Source organism: Nuphar pumila, chromosome 11 (assembly GCF_984573655.1).
Source record: "Nuphar pumila chromosome 11, dmNupPumi1.hap1.1, whole genome shotgun sequence".
Classification (NCBI taxonomy): Eukaryota; Viridiplantae; Streptophyta; class Magnoliopsida; order Nymphaeales; family Nymphaeaceae; genus Nuphar; species Nuphar pumila.
Genome location: NC_143259.1, coordinates 90,930,421 through 90,951,096, shown reverse-complemented (window position 1 = coordinate 90,951,096; position 20,676 = coordinate 90,930,421). Strand labels below are relative to the sequence as shown.

The 20,676-nt window shown below is 38.9% G+C and overlaps 1 protein-coding gene across 4 annotated transcripts in view; it reads left to right on the top strand.

Annotated features, from left to right (window-relative positions):
- The window catches only part of LOC149822486 (Pentatricopeptide repeat (PPR) superfamily protein), a 44,048-nt gene extending 29,444 nt beyond the window's left edge, over window positions 1-14,604 (top strand). The window contains exons 4-5 of one of the 4 annotated variants that reach the window (XM_089981022.1): window positions 12,930-13,011; window positions 14,234-14,604. The gene's annotated coding sequence lies outside the window, so the exon portion shown is untranslated. Of the gene's footprint in view, window positions 1-6,893; window positions 6,948-10,606; window positions 10,752-12,929; window positions 13,354-14,233 lie in introns of those variants that run through there. The other 3 variants (XM_089981023.1, XM_089981021.1, XM_089981024.1) reach the window with 3 other exon arrangements.
- The last annotated feature ends 6,072 nt before the right edge of the window (window positions 14,605-20,676 follow it).

The window sequence follows — 20,676 nt, the reverse complement described above, 5'->3', positions numbered from 1 at the left end:
AATCACGTACTATATCCAACTCGCCAAGGGGGATAAGTGACTCAACTGACTGAATAAGATTCACGAGAAAAGCGGAACATCCTTTCCGTAAGACGCTCTACGCTTTAAATGCTGAAATCATCTTGGTCTCCTGCACCGACCGTGGAATCCGAAATTCCACCTTCGAAGAGCCTGGAGGAGACAGAACAATTCTACCCTCACGGCATAAAACCTTGGCATGGTATTTGTGCAACCAATCCATGCCCAGGACAACATCAAATTCAGACATCTCGAGCAAAATGGCACAGGCTGGCATATGTCGCTCAGCCACGACCACATCTAAATCTGGCAAGTAGGTGACGCAAACTGTATTCTTCCCGATCGGATTATAAACATCAAAAGCAGAGTCTAATCGAGATACCGACAATTTCAATTGTGCAGCAAAACTTGCAGAAATAAACGTGTGAGTGGCACCACAATCGAAAAGAACAAAAGCCGCACGATCTGCATCTAAAATCGTACCTTGCACGAGATCTCCTCTAGTTAATTGCTCGGCCGTAGCTGTATAGACTCGCGCAGGAGCTTTCTTCACGCCGCTGGTCTGTGGCTGCTCTGGCTGGGTCGACGGTGGTGCTTGCAGCTGCAGGGGAGGCTGGGACGCACCAGTGGTCTGCCTGAATTCGTCTGCCGCCTTCTTGCGGCAATCGCGGATGAAATGACCCATCTTGCCACAATATAAACAACCGCTTGTCTCGCGGGGACAAGGCTGGCCCGCATGAAATCTCCCACATTTACCGCAAGCTCCACTAGGAGGTCGTCGTGGCGGGCGGTACTGGTTTCACTGCCTTTTTGCCGGGGGACTTGACAGTTTCTCTCCTTCCATCTTCACAGGCAGAATTGGCTGCTTACCTTCTTCAATTTTGACGGGCAACAATGGTTGCTTGGCCTGACCGCGTGGCTGCATCCGTCTTCGATCGCCACCTGTCGAAGGTGGCTTCCGGGTCTGAATGCTCTTGCAACGCTCCCAGTCATCATTGAGGAAAGTAGTTGTCTCGACAACCGCTGCTAAGGTTGCAGACATGCTAGTAAGAACTCGGTGCTTGAGTCCTTTCTTCAGGCCTCTGATAAACTTCCTTGCCCGTTCACACTCATCTTCGAAGAGGTTGGGACAATGCCTCTCCAACTGTTGAAACTTGGCCGCATATTCATTCAAAGTCAAGCTGCCCTGAGACAGCTCCAAAAACTCGATCTTCTTTTTCTCCCTTGCATGAGGGGGAAAATAATTGTCGAGAAATGCCTTTCTAAAAGTCTCCCAAGGCACAGTGTCGATGCTTGAGAATCAAATCCTTCGTGTGGTATCCCACCAAATACGAGCCTCATCCTTTAAACGAAAGGACCCAAATAAAGTCTTTTTCTCCTCAAGAACTGTGAGGACGTCAAAGACTCGTTCGATTTCACTAACCCAATATTCTGCTGCATCCAGGTCTGCTCCACTGGAAAAAACAGGAGGATCTAACTTTAAGAATTTCTCGAAAGAGACCCCCTGCTCCGAAGCCTGACTTCTCTGCGTAGTCCCTTGATTTCGGATCGCTTCAGCTAACGCATTTAGAGAATTCATAATGAATCCCCTGCGTTCGAGCCCGTCCTCTGACAAATCCTCATCTGGTCGACGAGCCATCCTTAAAAACAAACATAAGATACGTCAGAATACACCAAGACAATTAAGAAACAAAAGATATTTTATAGATCTTCAAGTCACCGCATATACAAAAATCCCAGCGATGCTGGTATACAAGCCAAAAGAAAGAACTTTATCCGCATGAGAGTTCGCAGCCTCTCTTACAAAAATTGAACAAAAATTTACAAACACTCCCTTCTAGGGACGTTCAAACTATCAAAGGTATTCTCTCTTATTCCCCGTACGCCTAAACCTGCGTCGAGGGACAAAAGGGAGTGGCTCATCCGAGGGAACCTCCACATCATACATCGGAGTCGAAGGCGTGTAGTCCAGTGAAACCGAACCACTAGTGGACGAATCTGAAATGTTGATTGGAAAATCGACACCAGGAATTGGGAGAGCAGGGCCCTCAGAGACTACTGGGGGCAAAGGTTGTTCGAGGACCGCCAAAGGTAAATCTGGCACATTAAGGTCAGGGATGACAGCTTCAGCAGAATTCTGGACTACAGTTGCTCTATCCTGCTCCTCTTTAAGGAGACAAAACTCTAAGGTGTGTCCGGAATCGCCACAAAAGACACACTCAAGTGGTACAAGGGTGGGACCACTACCATCTGAGAATTCCGGCGTAGCTTGCCGACCTGCCTGGACTTGCGAGGGTAGATGTCCTCCCATCCGAACATATACCGAGGACCAGGTTGCTGCCAAAGGTACCTGAAATTCTGGGGGCAGTGGGCTACCTGTCTCATCTGTGAAGACCGGTGGGGGTGGGCGGTTAGCCCAACACTCTTCCCAAGACACCATACGTCTTCCTCTCTCAACATAGAGGCCCCTACCTCTAACCGAATGAGTGCGCAATCTACGCCCACCCCTGCCGTGGTGGCCACTCGGACCAGCTGACGGATCCATTACACACAAGTATTGTTCAAAGTAAGAGCAATGCATTAATTTTATCAAAGCAAGAAAATTAAGCGTCTACTTACAGTGCGGTGGGAAGCTCGATGATCAAGGCTCAACCGTTCTCGTCCTGGCTCTGATACCAAAAGTTGTAACGCCCCAAAAGTTTGACTTGAGAGAAAAAGGTTTGCATAGAAATACGTTCAAAAATCAGAGTTTGCAGCAAGGATTTTCAAAGATACCAAAGGGTTTTAAAAACACGAGTCAAATCTTCTGGGTACGTTAGCAAAAAGACTCATCGCAAATACAAGTTCACTTTCTAAGCCAAAATAGTAAGCAGAGAATAAAAAGTACATTCATAAAAGAAAGAGTTTAATTTATACAAGGCAGTAGGGTGTCCACCCCCAAAACAACAAAAAGGTACAAAAAACCAAAAAGCCAGCGTGTCGACGAGAGAGGCAAAGCTTTGACCACGTAGCATCTGCACCACCGTCTATAAGAAGAGCTACCTGTCACCTACATCCATAAAGAATGGGGTCAGTCTTGAAAACTGGTAGGTACGCAAAAGGAATAAAATGAACTAATCTAAAGCATGCTTGAACAAAAGCAAGCAGAAACAGATACCATCTACACAAGTAACCAGTAAGACTAATCGATATATCATAAATTCAGGCAAACTAGTGGTAGAGTGATATTAATGTAACTGTAAGCAATCATAACCAGGCTTATCATGCATACCTTCCAACTATCGTAAACAACAGACGGATAGTAAGGTAAAAGAAGCAATACGAGAATAAATAATTGTGAGCATGCCACACTGTGATCTGATTATTATCTGGACATTGTGGGTACGCATAATGTATAAACGTAGAAATGCCGAGATCCTTCCCGGGGTTCATTATGCCATGTATTTTATTATACCCTGAAGGACTGACTGAGTCCGCTCCTAAGGGGACGACCTGTGGTCGAGAGAGCAAGTCCCCAAAGGCTAGAAAGGGCCCACGGATGCATCCAACTTCTGCAGAAGTGTCGGGCGACTACCACCTAGGATACTTATGGTGACGCCATCTCCCCTACCTCCGATGACTGGGGAAGCCGAGCCTTTGCCCGAAATGGCCATGAATGACCTGTCCACCGGAGGGTTTGTACCATCCATCCTCTCTCTTGATGAACCAGCCCGAACAAGCACGATGAAGGGTTATTCATCATCATCGCCTTGCTCTATATGCCCTGGTCTATTCGACCCACTCGAGCATCTTGCCTGTGAAGGCGCATGTTTATCGTTTAGTGAGATATTCAGAAAGCAGAAGATGAGGCCCATTCACTTTGTGCTACGCATCATAGCATCGTATAGCACTGCCAAGAGATATAGCTAAGTTTATAGCCACAAGTCACCAAGAATACTCAAAGGAGCTCAAGTGCTAACAGCAATTTCTAAAGGCACCTGCAAGGCAGAACAATAGCATAATCGAAGTCTATATGACACAAGCAAGAAATGAGTCAGCATAAGTAAGCAAGGCAATAAGTAAGGTGCGAAAACATAATAGCCAAGGCGCATAAAGCGCGGGGCAACAAAAAATAAAGTGCTGTAAAAGTAAACAGGACAAGGATCGTGAAACCGCGTCCTTGAGTTTAAAAGACAGAAAAGAAAGCCTAGGCACATATAGCGCGGCGGCAGCAGAAAGTAAAATACTGAAAAATAAACAGGACAAGGATCGCGAAACCGCGTCCTTGAGTTAAAAAGACAGAAATGAAAGCATGGGCACATATAGCGCGGCGGTAGCAGAAAGTAAAATGCTGGAAAGTAAACAGGACAAGGATCGCGAAACCGCGTTCTTGAGTTAAAAAGACATACATATACATATATAAGCAGATTTTTTAATTATCTTTCCGTTAGTTCAGTTTAGTTCATTTGAAGTCCTTTCACGCAACTTTCTCCTACCTTGGGGAGTCGCGGGTTCCTGCACGCCTGCGGGCGTAAGTTCGAAAGGTCTCAGGCCACGAGACAAGCGGGCGCTTTATCGTGCAACCTGCACACGCTAAAGAGGTTAGCACAAGTCAAAAGCGAAACAACCTGAACGGCAAGCGGCAGCAAGGGGATGAGCCTTGCCGACAAACAGAAGAGACGACAGGGGGCCTCTGCCCCCTACCGGCAAACAAAAACGATGACAGGGCCCCCCGCTCCCTGTCAGAAAACAGAAAAGATCACAGGGGGACTTGCCCCCTGTCGGCAACCAGAGCAATGACACATGCCAAACAACGACAGGGGGCTCCCCCCCTGTCGACAAACAAAACAGTGACAGGGGGCGAAGCCCCCTGCCGACAAACAGAAACAATGACAGGGGAACTACGCCCCTTGTCGGCAAACCAAAGCGACAGGGACAAGGCCCCCTGTCGAAAAACAGAACGTCGACAGGGGCCAGCCCCATGTCGACAAACCGAAACAATGACAGGGGGACTATGCCCCCTGTCGGCAAACCAAAGCGACAGGGACACGGCCCCCCTGTCGGAAAACAGAACGTCGACAGGGGCCAGCCCCCCGTCGACAAACCGATGGTGACAGGGGGCCAGACCCCCTGTCAACAGACCGAACAACGACAGGGGGGCAAAACCCCTGCCGGCAAACAGAGGCGACAGGGGGCTCCGCCCTCTGCCAGCACACAAACAAAGGCAGGGGGTCAGGCCCCCTACCGACAAAAACGCTGGCGACAGGGGGCTAAACCCTCTGCCGACCCAACGTCGGTGTCAGGGGGCCAAGCCTCCTTCTGACACACCGACGGTGGCAGGGGGGAAAGCCCCCTGCCGACAAACGGACCGCAGCAGGGGGGCAAAGCCCCCTGCCGAAGAGCGGCCGACGACAGGGGGCTAAACCCCCTGCCGACCCACGAACAACAGCAGGGGGGACGAAGCCCCCTGCTGACGCACCGTCGGCGACAGGGGACTAGACCCCTTGTCGACCGACGAACGCACAACAGCAGGGGGGCGAAGCCCCCTGTCGGCGACAGGGGACTAGACCCCCTGTCGACCGACGAACCCGAGCTACGGGAAGGGGGAGGAGGGTGCTTAGCTACAGCAGGCCGGCGGCAAGTCGCCGAAGAAGAGGGAGAAGGCAGCGGCCAGCACAATCATGGAGGAGGGTACACCACCCAGGTGGCTGCCGGAAGGCTGATCGAACCCTCGCCGGTTGGTGCGTCGCCGGAGAAGAGCCGAGGACGGGAGAGAGAGAGAGAGGGAGAGGAAAGAGAATCGAGCGAGGGCAAATGCCCTCACCCGAGGCACCCTAACCCTTTTAAAAAGGGGGGTGTACCGGCTTCTCAAAGATTCGAGAAGCCGGGTCCGGGTCCGGCTCAGATCCGGGTCCAACTCGGATCCAGGATCGCCAGCTGACCAAGACACGTGCCTGGCGCGTGTCCGACACATGTCAGACTCGTTTTTTTTTTCCTTTTTTCCAGACATTACAGTAGCCGCCTGACATTTCTGCAGAAGTTGGATGCATCCATAGGCCCTGTTGGCCTTTGGGGACTTACTCTCTTGGTCACGGGCCGTCTCCTTAAAATGCGGACTCAGTCAGTCATTCGAGGTATAATAAAATACATAGTATAATGAACCCCCGAATCGATCTTGGTTGTTTCTGCGTTTCGTGCCTTGTGCATACCCACAATGACTTGCTCATAATGAGAACAAGATATAACCTACACACATGATTATGAGATATGCGTGCTCTGACGTGAATTGATTGCTTGCTTACTCGGTAGTTCAGTATGCTACTCGTTGAGCTATGCACGCCTGTCAAGGCATTACTCTAGTTGGTTAAACTGCTTACGCAGTTCTTTGCTAAGTAATAACTAGCTTCTCATAATAGTCAATTGCTTATAATACTAGCTTTATGCTAGTTGTTACACATTGTGATATAACTGTTGCCGTATGATTGCTTAACATATGTAGCTTATAAATTGCTTGTGATGCAACAACTTGTACTTTACGATTAATAGTCACTTGCCGATGAACTGAACCATTTAATGATAATTGTATGTATTGCGAGCATTGTTACGAATGCGTGTCTTATTCTTGTTTGACTGTTGGATAGAGTTAGTTACTCTTCACTTTTAGAATCAGTTGGATTGCTATAGTTGCTTGTTTAGTACTATGGTCCTTACTGCTTTTGTAGTTAGTTGTTTGCTTTACTAGAGTTTTGCTTACTCTACAGTACGTTTGGTTAGTTCTGCTAATCTTGCTTTTTCCTGCTTGATCTAGCGAATATCTTGCTTATTGCAGCATTTGTACGTTCTTGTCTTTTGCACCCCTACTAGTTTGTTGTGAGACTGACCCATTTCATGGGCAGGTGGTGAACAGGTCGAGACAGCTTGCGATGACATGATGACGTGATGCGTTCAAGGTGAGACCCTTTCCCTGACGTTGCGCTCCTGAAAACACTTTTGGTAAATGTGGTATAAAGTTTCTTTGGAAGCATTTATTCTGATTAAAACTCTGGATTACTAAAACTGTATTACCAAAACTTTGTTCTTTTCATTTCAATAAAATATATATTTGAGTTGCAAAATGATTTTTAAAGGGAAGTTTGCGCTGTAATGCGCCCAAAGTCCAGAGACTTGCTATTTCAAACATGATTTTCTGCTAAACTCCTGTTTCAAACTCTGATAGGTAATCGATTTCAAAGGTTTCGACCCTTTTCATAAAAAGTTTCAAGTCCACGATTTTGAGGCGTTACAAGTAGCATGATCAAAGAAAAGGTTCAGTAAATCCAAGGAGGAGCAAGGCATTTAGGCATCAGAAGTCACAAGGCCAATAGATCTACATATGCAAGCAGAAACTCAGAACAAGACTTTTGGTTTAATGAATTGAGTACTTTAGAAGGAATTAAAGACAAAGGTCTAAAACAGACCCTAAAATTATCTGTTCTAGTTGAGTTCAAACCCAACTTCACAATGTGAGCAATGAGTATCACAAACAATGTGAAAACGTATTCCAATAAATTAAAAATACGGTTTCTATGCCAAACTCGCTAGTATGATAATAAGCTTCAATCAGAAAAAAAAATCAAAGATACAAATCATCATCATCAAACCATATCTCATCTCAAAGGGCTTCATGTCCACTGCTAATATTTGACCTTGGCATGGCCAGAAACCAGCAGCACCATGCCCATTCACGCAGATGTCCTTGGTATCAATAGATGTGTTGATTTTAGACTCAGTTTGATGAGCGAAAAACCCATTTCTTTGACTGGGATCAACATGATGTCAAATTGGCCAGAAACCAGTAAGGTTTCACAGGCCATGTTGTCCACTTACCATCCAACTTGGTTTTAGCCAAACCAACATCTGATGATGTATCAGAAAATGCTAGACAGTTTCCTAATTAACATACACTCAGCATCCTGTCAGGCTGATTCATCTATGTCTCGGCTGGGCAGATTCTAAAGATGTTAAGCCCAGCCGAACTGGTCGGCTGGGCAGATTCTAAAGATGTTAAGCCCAGCCGAACTGCTTAGCCCAGTGGGAAATTGTAAAAAAAAAAGGAAAACTATATATATTCCCATGATTAGATGCTTAGATTCATACATGTTAAAAATCCAGATTTATACATGTCAAATGTTCAAATTTATACGTCTCATATGCTGATTTTTATATGTTAAATATTCAGATTTTTACATATTGCATGTTGAGATTTTTACATGTTCGAAATTCAGATTTACAAGTTACATGTTCAGATTTTTATAAATTAAATATTCAGATCTATACCTGTTAAATACTCAACTTTTACACGCTGAATGTGCAGATTTATGCATGTTGAAAAATTCAAAATTATGTGTCTGCCCATGTCCAGATTATGTATTTTTATGACTGGACTGTTGTGCATGTTTTCATATGATTATTAGGCATGCTTCCCATGTAATTGTTAATAATATTTTCATGTGACTACCATGCATATTTTTTTAAGTAATAGCACATGTACGCAGAAAATTACATGAGATTGCCACTCGAGTACCAGTGCTATCCCGTGTGCGGGCAGCATAGCTCTGGGCTCAGTAGCTGTGTGTTATAGGCCGAGTTGCCTGATTTGACAAAAGTAATAGTTGTATTCATGATCATGAGATTTAACACAATAATGTCATAGATGTGCATATTATGAACACTTGAATTTTTAAGTTGCTTACTATTGCATCATCAATAATCATGTGGATGCTTGAATGATATGGATGAGACAAAATATGAGAACAAGATGTATGTTTCAAGCGTGTGTTCATATGCATATGAAATTGTTATACATGTACATTTTTATTTTGTGTGCATGAATGTGCATTTGTGAGCATGTTGAATGATTGCATAAGTTGCATGCTCATTGTGGTTTTTGCATAAAGTGCATCAACTATGTCACACAAACTCTTCTAATAAGGCACCACACCCACGTCTCACCCGCACTCAGGCAGGTGAGACACTTGGACACAACTTCCTTTGTGTTAGGTCAAGTCAACCACATCAAGGTCCATTTCTATCCAAAAGTAGATTCAGTTAACCCTAATCAAGTCCATTTTTATCTATATTATATATATACATAAATGCACACAAATACACGTAGTTTTAACTTAAAACTGTTAAAAAAATTATATAAATATATATATATCCTCTTTGCACCCCCGCACCCAAGTTTTTTTAAAGTACCGCACCCGCACCTACGTGACATAGTTCTTCAGTGGTCTAATGTGAACCACTGTAAGCCATGTGGGTCGTGAGCAGGTGTTGCTCTAAGCTTTGTTAAATGCATTGCAAAATCTTATTGGTTTTCTAAATTAATTACATTGTTAAATATTGTAATGGGCCAAGGTCCCCTGTTCTGTTTTGCATGTTGATTTGCAAAACGAATATTGTGTAAATAATTTTTTTTTATAAAAAGATAAAAGAGACCAAAACAATATAATTAATGTTTCTTCCTAGATGTATCTTCCACAATGTGGGAATCTTGGATGGCATTTTTTGGGAATCGTGAGGATACTAAAACTCCGTGTACGATTGTGCCGCTAAACCCGATATGATAGTTCACCTCCCGGCCACGGTTTTAAGAAGATTCTGCCACTTTTCCTAGGGGTGGTGTGTAGACACAACTGTTGTTATTAGTATACCAAGAAAGTAGCATCAACGGATGTTGATTTTTATGGTGTCTCGGCATTAGATGTTGATTTCTAATGTACTGATAGATGATATTGATTCCTGATATCGGTCGAGGGACAAGTGTAAAATCTAGTAATAAAATATAAATTGTGTGTTAAGCTACAACTGGGGACCTAACTTGAACTTTGAGAATTTGTTGTGCTCGTTTTGAGTATTTGCAGGTTTTAATGAAAAGTGAAACTAAATTTGTGTGCATTTAATAGGGATATACATATAAAAGAAAACTCTGATAATAAGTTACTCATACATGTGCACTGATATCATGCATATTAATTGTTCTGCATTAGTTCATACATCCTTACATGTTATTTTACATGTGATATATTGATTGTTGCATGATAATTGTTCTTAGATGCATGAATGGTTATTTGAATTATGAAGTTGTCGTAGTTATGTTTCTCTAAAAATGTTATATAAATTTGATTTATGATTTTCTTGTATATTTGAATTGTTAGAGAAATTCGTATGTGGGATCTATGATTCTGACTCTGTACTCTTTATGTTTTTGTTGTGCCCGTTTTGAGTATCCGCGGGTTTTAATGAAAAGTAGAACTAAATTTTTGTGCATTTAATAGGGATATGCATACAAAAGAAAACTCTGAAATAAGTTACTCCTGCATATTTAATTGTTTTGCATTAGTTCATGCACCCTTACCTGTTATCTTACATGTGATATATTGATTGTTGCATGATAATTGTTCTCAAATGCATGAATGATTATTTGAATTATGAAGTTGTTGTAGTTATGTTCCTCTAAAAATGTTACATGAATTTGATTTATACTTTTCTTGCCTATTTGAATTGTTAGAGAAATTCGTACGAAGGATATATGATTCTGACCATGTGCTATTTATGTTTTTCACAGCCTCTGAAGCCCAGTGATGAGACCGACTGCCATAGGGAGTCTACAAGACATGCATGACAACTTTGATATTTTGCTTTGGGACAATGTGACTCCATTTTTATTGATATTTATTTGATTAATGTTCTTAAACTTGAATTATTGATAAATAAAGTTATTTTAGTTGGTTGATGGTTAATGTAAGATCCCTTGTGGTTTGGATTGTGTTATGTTTGTAATGTCCCAGATCTCTGGGTATGGTTTTCGCAATTGTTTAAAAAAAAATCAATTTTTAATGGGGATGAGTTGGGGTCGTTACACCTCCTCTGACGATGGGAGACCATGGGTGTAATCTTCAAGTACGCATGTCTCTCTCTCACTCTCCTCTTTGTCTCTTTCACTCTTCTCCCTCTCTCACTTTTCTCCGTCTCTCACTCGTGACTCTCCTCTCCCTCGCTCTTTGTCTCTCTGCCTCTCACTCTATTTCCCTCTGTCACTCACTAATTCTCTATCTTTCTGTCTCTCACTCTCCTTTCTCTCTCTCTCACTTCTCTCCGTCTATGTCTCTCACTCTCTGTCTCACTGCCTTTCACTTTCTTTCCCTCTGTCTCTCACTCGTTCTCCATCTCTTTGTCTCTCACTCTCCTCTCCCTCTCTTGCTTCTTTTTATCTCTCTATCTCTTACTCTCCTCTCCCTCGCTCTTTGTCTCTCTGCCTCTCACTCTCTTCCCCTCTGTCTCTCACTCTTTCCCTCTGTCTCTGCCATTTTTGTTTCTTCCCCTGTTTTTCGATCTTGTTTCTTCTGATGATATCATGATATGAGACTTTGAAGTGTACATTTGATTATTTGAAAGTTTTGATAAGGCTTTGTCAATCAGTTAGCTTATATAAAAGTAGTTTGATTATTTGATATATGCAATTATAATGATTGAGAAGCGTGATTCATATTTCATACAATTCAAGATTTCAAATCATATTAGCAATTTGGATCATTTTTTTTCTTGTAGGTTCTGGTATTTGGTTTTCTTTTTCGATTTTCTATTTGAAAATATAATAAATAACTAAATATCATGGGTGATCTTATTTATATGAAGTTATGAACTAAATATAATTGTTGGGGACTGAGATTCACTTTCATAAGAATTAAATGTGGGGTCTGCAATGGTGCATATATGGCGAGCTCCTCAATTTGTTTGGACTTTGGGTTATGCTGGTCAAAACTCAAAAGCTCGTGTATGAATAGGGAATATCAATAAATATCTTGGGAAACTTTTAGTTTTATTTATGTGATTTTTTTGTATTTTTTTCTGCCGTCATTGTCTAATTTTTATGTTATATAGTAATACTCTTGTTTATGTACTAATGTTATCTAGTCATGTTTTATTTTGTCAATGATAATATAAATCTTATATTTTGATAAATTAGAAAAATATGCATTTTGGCTTCCCCTTCAAATCCTTGTTCGCTGTTTGCTTCCTAAGTCACCTTCGGTTTGCTTCTTTTCTTGCTTCCGAGATGATTCTTGGTTCTCGCTTCCCACTCCCTAAAAATTTAAAGTGCTTTGCTTCTCGCTTCCACTTCCCAAATCGCTTCTCGCTCCCACTTCTCCCTATGACAACTCTGCTACAAAGTACACTCAAGAACACTCAAAGTACTTCTCTCAACCTCATTTAAACACACACCCCGTATTTATAGATAAGAGGTAGTCCCAAATAAAGATGATGGAACAATCAACTATAAATAGAGCTGTTGGACTGTTCCAACAGCTATATTTGACTAGTCAACTCTATGTTGACTGGTCCAAAAAGAACCTAACTAAAAGAAAAAAGAAAAATAATAGTTACAATATTTACATATATAATATATATGTATATACAAATATAAATATGTATACATACTTAAGTATGTATACATATTATATGTATATACATTTTAACAACATTTATCTTAACATAAATAAGGTATAAAAGGAGCCAAAGGCATGTATTAAACTAAGATTTTTATTGCCAAATCGTGTCATTTTCGACTCAATGTTAGCATGTGAAATTTGTAAATAGTTTATAATAAATATATCTCAGAAGTTAAATCTGTCTTTAGACCTTTTGTTCTTAAAATAATATTATATTTTTTCTTTTAAAAATCGGAAAGGAACTTATTTCATTGTTCAACGTTATGTGACACCTATGCACCTGGATATGATTTTCTTGTGTTTTTCATTATACTTTATAATAAACTTTCAGTTTGTCTGCTCTAATTCTTGAGTTCCACCATTTTAGGAAATGGTTAATACTTCATTTTATTTATCTGTGTTTTCAAGTTGAATTAATTTCCTTGATGGGTTTTGCAGAATTGACAATAAAAAAGAGTCTGTCCTCTCGGACATATTTATTGCTGTATCTTGGATCAGGCAAACACACTGCTGAGAAGAGGTTTGTTGTTGTTCTCTTGGTTCCCTTGGGAGAAAGGCAATCGAGCTCAGGGATCCGAGAAATTCCTGTTTTTAATTGTCTTCTGAGGGAGGAATTTTTCAATTTTCTGTTACCTGAAACTCTGGCGTTGCTCACACTCCAACTCAAACCTCTTAACCCTCTCTCCCTTGGAACACTGTTTTCTCTTTAACTGCCACAAGCCATAGGCCAGAATTCTTCATTTTTCATTGTTTTCTGTTTAATAAGTTTGTCAGTCTCTGTAAGTCTCCTAAACCTCGAAATCCAACACATTGTTAGCCCTTATTGATCAAAGGGAAGGTTTTATCCTTTTCCTCTTTTGGTTCATTTATTTACTTCTTTGTATATATGCTGAACATTCTAAGGGGGCATAATGAGCAGCAGGGCTATCTTGTTTCCTCATGGTCCACAGTAAATGCTAGGGGGTGTTTGATTGCGCCCCCCCTGAGACAACCAAAAACGAAAAAAAAAATGAGGTGTACCTCGACTCACCTTGTAAAGGACAACACAGGACTGTTCTACACAGTGTGTCGGTGTGCTGCACAAGGCAGGGGCTTTCCATGGAAATGCGCCAACTACGAGTCATTCCCCACCCCTTTTTGTGGTAACATTTACCATTTTGGAATGGAGCGAGTAGGTTTTTGCATTTCCGGTTTGCTTTCCACGGTCGATGGCTCCGTGTCATGTGATGCTGCAGAACCTTGGTCTGTGACATGAAAACGCACCCTTACTCAAGATGATTCCATCTCTCCAACTACCCACATCACAAGCAACGCATATTGAACTCCTATAACATGTGGCTGACAAGGTGATGATATGTTCTCTTAAGTCCATAGCACCTTGGTAAACACTGTTAAAAGAGAGCTTCCATGTCCCAAGTTAACCTTGTAGATATCTGATAGAATATTGCACTTTAAAATATGAAAAAATGACCAGGAAACTGAACTTATCATGGCGAATTTTGTGGGTGTGCTTGAAATTCGTGAAAATTTATGTTTCTCTAATATTCACAGCACAGCTTTATTTGTGAAAACTTGCTAACTTTTGCATATTTAACTCAAATTCATTTCTAACTTTTGTTTTTGAAGGAGACAGCATTTAGAATTTGTGTATTACATTGTTGCTTGTGAAGTATTTAAAATGTGTTTTATTGCATTATTGTTTGTGAAGTGTTTCCAGTGTAAAATCTTTTCTGCTTTTATAGAAACCAAATTTGTGGCGGGAAATCAAGGATGAGCTTATCAATGATGGTGTGCTAAACGGAGATGCCATGAAAGATTTGAGCCTTTCCATGATGGGAAAAGATTTAACTCCGAAGGGAGTAAGATTTTTCTTTCCCCCTTTTATCATCTTTTGTTGCCTCTCAGCGTTGTCATTCCAGATGTTGGTAAAAAGAGGTTGGCATATGCCATGAAGTCCGTCTTGAGGATGAATGTTTGCATATTTGTCAGCTTGATGTTACTGCATAGCAGGATTGTTCATCCAAGCGATGCAGTATGCTATTTCTTATGTGGTCCTTCGTCTGCATTTTTTGTATGGGAATGCTTAAGCTCACAATAAAAAATCTGTCACAAAGACACGGGTACCAACCGACACGTATCATGAGTTTGAGACGAGTTCATATTTTTTTTTTGAAAAAGTAGGACAAAGAAACCGCCATTATGGTTCAAACGCCCCGTGACAGGCCCTGACTTCGACCTTGCATTCATATGGTGTTGCAGATTAGACCAGTAACCACTACAGACACCAAAATCGGACCACTATGGCACCTCTCAGCTCACAAGTTAACAGGAGATCTGAAATGTAAGGGTGGTTTCTCCTCGTTATTTAAAACATAAAAAAAAAACAAGGATAAACCCATCAAAACATGAAATATTCTCAGGTATCAACTTGGCCCACGTTTGGGCAAACCTATATAAACACTTGGTTTGGTAGCAATAAAGGAGGGATACTTTGGTTGGAAAGCACTCTAGTTATAAGTTCTTTTGTTTCCTCCACAATAAGAAGCTCGGTCACTAACTGTGATTAATAAAAATCATAATTGTAGACTTTCATTTAAGATGGCTGACATGAACATATCAAATTCAAGTACTGGTCACCAAAAGTGCCAATTTCTGTGCCAAAATTGTTGATATTGTAAAGTGATCTTCCACAGCATTCACAACACCAGAGAGAGAGAGAGAGAGAGAGCATTGATCAATGGTGCGTTGGCCTATACCATTTAAAGCCTGGTTCCCCAATACAATTTCATACCAAGCAAGTCCATTGATCAATAGGGTTTGCGCTGTTCAATATTTATAACATCAACTATGTTTCTTTTAAAACCTCGGCAAATTAAAATGTGGTGAAGGCGGCGAGTTGGGTATTTCGTAGATCAACATGGGCATTGTTAAAGGTAAGGAAAACACGATTCATTAAATCAAATGCCAAAGTTACTTAAAAGGAGGCAGCTATCAACAGCCTTGATGGTACTGGTTTTCTAAATTTGGCACATGTTCTAAAATGCCTAATAATTTACCAAATCCTTCCCATGCCCAAAATAATCGCTGTCTAACTCTTTTAGGACATTTTTAACTTTTGCAGAAGCGAACTTGCTGATGTTTACGTGATAGATATGTATGCTGTCCGAAGGTCGCAACATCTAACTATTAGATTCGTAGACTTGACAACATTCGTATAAAAAAGTTGTGAATATAGCTATCTTGAATCCCAACACAGGATATTCGTTATGACATGACCTATCCATAGAAATACTCTAGCACACCATCTTTGTCATGTAAAATGCATGAATCTTATGATATTCACAAGTTTGGTGTGAACCTTTTAGAATTTAAAAGTTCGAGCTCGACATATTCTCACTCTACATTTGCAGATGTAGATGTCCTCACTTTAGGTCAGATGACAAGCAAAACTCCTTTAAATAAAAACTCACATAAAGTCAAGATGTTTGCAAATGTATGTCATGACCTTTGCAAATATATATTTTGAATGTCCTTACCTTCTTATATTATTTTATTCGAGCTTGGCAGGCTTGTGTCATATATTTGCGAACGTTTTGACCTTCATAGAGATTCCATGCAAACCTCATTTATTTAAAAATTGCATAGATTTAAGATATTCGCAAATGTATGGTATGACTTTCGCTAATACTGTATGCAGATCTCCTGTTAATGCAATGTCAATCTATTTTAACATGTGAATGTCAAAATTCTAACTTGTGAATGCTATTTTGCTAACACCCTTACATTCACATGATTTCTTATTTGTATAAAGTCATTATGTTTTGATTGTTCTTTTTTCATTTTTTGTTTGTCTTTAGAACTTTAACCTTTTTTTTCTTTAGAACCCTAACTATTTTCCCTCTCGCATTGCGGTTATTCTTGAACATTTTTTTCTTTAGCATTCTAATGAGGTTGCAGCAATTTTTTGATCAACCTTTCTCGTCTTTCGACCCCCAAAACTTATAACGAAAAGTGAGTTACATATATTATCTTGCATTCTTAGGGTTTTAAGTTATATATATAGTATTTGTGTTTGGTTGTTGTTGTGACTAATTATTTTTGTTTGCTTGTATTTTATTTGACATTTTGATCTGGATTGTATGTTTATGGTTTGTTTGTTTTACGGTAATGTGGTTAAGATTTCTTATTTAAAAGCATTCAATTGGGATAATGAGGTTAGGGTTGAACTGATTGGTTTTCAGTATGAGACAACAAACATGGTTAGTGTGTGTTTATTGAATGTATGTAGGCCATATGGATGGACTTTTGTTACATGATATTTTTCTTTGATGCATGATATGTTGTGTGATTGATGTAAATAGTTTATGATGGCCTAAAAAAGGGATAAAGTATACTATTGTCACATTGATGTCCCTCATTGGAGATCTATAATGATGTAAAAAATAGTAGCTTTAAAATTTTTATGGTCTTGATGTATCTTAAAATTGGATATGCCGAAGAGTATTTGAGCTTTCAGTGTAATTATTTTGAAGACATAGAAAGCTAAAAAGATTGATACTTGTTCTAGAAGATGATGATATAGATTCTATGTTATGCAGTGGTGATCTTTACTTAATTATATTTATCGTACTATATGACAAAGTTAAACAAAAAGCAGTTGGAACTGATTTTCAAGAAACAGTTGATGAACGAAATAACCATAAAAAAATAGTGCTTCAAACGGTGATGAAATTCGTGTGAAGAATGTGCATTTATCTCAAGTAATTTGCAATATATCTGTTGAGGCAATCATGCGACAAACATCCAACTCTCTTAAATAATTGGCAATATAGATGTTCATGCATGCAGAGGGCATGCAGTTATCCTAAACAAATATATATATATATATATATATATATATATATATATATATATATATATATATATATATATATATATATATATATATATATATATATATATATATATATATATATATATATATATATATATATATATCGTACATGCAGTCAATGTTCAACTTACATAAACAGTTAATGTTGTACATGATTAGAGGATGCAGTGCAATCATGCAAATAATATCCAACCTTCGAAGGTAGTCAATGATTTAACTATAGATTCATGAATAACGCGGTGCAATTATTGGATTGTGGAATCTATGCTTGAGATGTAGGTATCATACATGCAGACAATGTTCACCTTGCACAAATAATTAATGTTGTATATGATCAGAGGATGCATATATAAAATGTGCAGGTACATCAATAAATCAATGCTATGATGTTCAGTGTAATCATGCAGATAGCATCCATCCTTCGAAGGCAATCAATGATTTAGCTATGGATTCATGAATAACAAGGTATAATTTGTTGGATTATAGAATTTATGTTTGAGATAAAAATGTTATTTTATAGTTAATCATGAAATTTAAAAATACAAAAATGATACATCCATGCAAGCAAATAAAGAGATAATATGATGCCTTGTGATTTAGTTTGTGCACCCAAACAACTAATTAGTGGTAGCAACGATTCTCTAAACAACAGAGAGCATGATGATGATAATGACTATAGTGTATCAGATGAAGGCGACTCTTAAACGATAGGAGAGGACCAAGGCATAGATGACATGAGATAATTAATGGCCAATGCAAATGATGCAAGATTGACAATTGAAAATCTCAATCCTTGGTATGTTGTATAAGCTATATGAGCATTTATTAGGCATTAAAATTATTTTTTTCTACTAATGAGACATGGTGGAATAGGTTCTTATTCAATCTATTCTCATACAATGAAGAGCAATTGAAAATCATTGAAGCATAGACATCTAAAATGATTGACGAGTTACGAAATAAAAAAAATTTAATGATAGAGAATCTTTTCAGTGGCTAACAACATACTTAAATGATAGAGGCATTGCTATCAACCAAAGGTTTAGTTATCTAAAATATTTTCATAATTTTTTAAAAGATCAAATGATTAGGTATAACTATAAAACAAAATTCTTGAAGAGTTATAGTAATAGAGTGATTGTTGTATGCATGATAAAAAACTCATAAACTATGATTGATTGCCCATGAAATATCCATTGCACAAAGGTGTACAAAACAATAATTTTTAAATTGAAAACTTATGAAAAAAGAACATATATGTGGTGGTTTATTGGGTAACCTTTGAGTGAAAAAGTATATTCTACGTAGATTTAAAGTATTATTCGTAAATGTTTCTATGATAACCTGAAGATGAATAAAAAAAATCATTGATGACATCAATTGCAAAAAAGGTACAGAGACTTATAACACTCCAAAATTTTAACCCAAAAATATTCATGATTTTTTTCTTTTAAAATCATCGAAAACAACTTTTTTTTTGTTAAACATCTGGGCCGGTTACAACACAAAAATCATTATAACTAAATTAAAGTGCAAATAACATTCACTGTTACAATTTAATTCAGTTTCGATAATTTAAAATTCATATCAAAGTATTTTCAGTCTAAAATAACAATAAATATTTTTTCAAAATTATCATAAAAAAGGAAAAGATTGGCTCTTGATACCATTTCAGCATTCTGCATTTACTCCGTAACTATACATCATACTTTACCTAAAAACCTATAAAAAAGGTTAGACTCGTGAAAGTCTTCTAGGGAATACCAACACAGGTAAACTAAAACCAATATACATGAACATATTTCAATAAATTAACATATTGATTCAGGCAATTATTTATTTCAAGTATGCATAACATTGTGGTGCATAACTAGAATATCATTTATAAACAATTAGAATCTTATGCATAAGAGGTAAATAATGCATGCACTTATCATTACAGAACAACCGATCTTTCATGCATGCGTGACTTTAATTGTCCTTATTTAATTTTTTGTTTATGTGATGTATGTTATGCTTAACTAAATGCATAAACAAATTATGGTTTTTACTTTTTAACCTTAACCTTGTGGGTACTATACAGGCTTAATCTGGATCAGGACCACAACTCAGAAGGGGTATATTCAAACAATTCGTAGTTTAACTCAGGTCAGACACCTTTCACCAGTATCGAGTGAGAGACAACCTAGTCGAAATAGAGCTTCAAACACCACCATCCTAATGCATCAGTCTTTACTCATGAGTTTCGTGACCTACCACCCTATGGCTAATGTGGAGGCATTTTCCTATCTTCGTGGTTGAGGATGAGCAACCTTTCGTGATCAAAACATATTCCATGATTCTTGGAGTACTGCTCACCTTCTTAGTATAAGCCCAATATAATTAATGTTTACATTATTGTTCTTTTAATCCATTAATTTTATTATTTATTCATGCACATACAAAATAAATCTAATCTAAGATTTAGGCTTCTAGTTTGGGCTCATGAATGTAGAATTCAATGCCAAAGATGCTTTCATGCCACATGTATAATTTGTAACACATAAACTCATTTATGTGTTCATTTATAAGCATTGATCATGATTTACTATATGCATCCATACATAATCACATAAACAATGTAATGCACAACATATGAGGTTCAATAGCAGTGTGCATTCAATCATAAGCATGTGGTAATAAGCTTTTTCGGTGTCATGCCCATTAGGCACTTAGAACCTGCATATACATAGCATCATATGTTACATCTATATGCTTATTTAACATTTAAAACATAGGTTCAGATCATACATTCATTTCATGCATTGCTTAATTGGTCCACAACTGGTTGGGGACTCGTTTAGGTCCATATCTGCTTTGCTATTTTGACAGTCAATGTTATGTGTATAGACTAAAAACAAAGCTCAAACTTCTATAGAATATGCAAAATTTTGTCAACTTTTCAATGTTGCAAATCGTTCGTAAAATCTCCCCCGGACATCTAACAATGTCATTAGAGTGGTGATTCTCTAATGAAATAGTTGAATTGGTGACTCTTCAACAATGCCGTTAGGGTGGTGATTCTCTAACGATGTTATTAGGGTGGTGATGCTCTAATGATGCTGCTGGAGTGATGATTCTTCAGCAATGCCGTTAGGGTGGTGATTCTCTAACGATGCCATTAGGGTGGTGTTTCTCTAATGATGTTGTTGAAGTGGTGATTCTTCAACAATGTCGTTAGGGTGGTGATTCTCTAACGATATCATTAGGGTGGTGATGCTCTAATGATGTTGCTAGAGTGATGATTCTTCA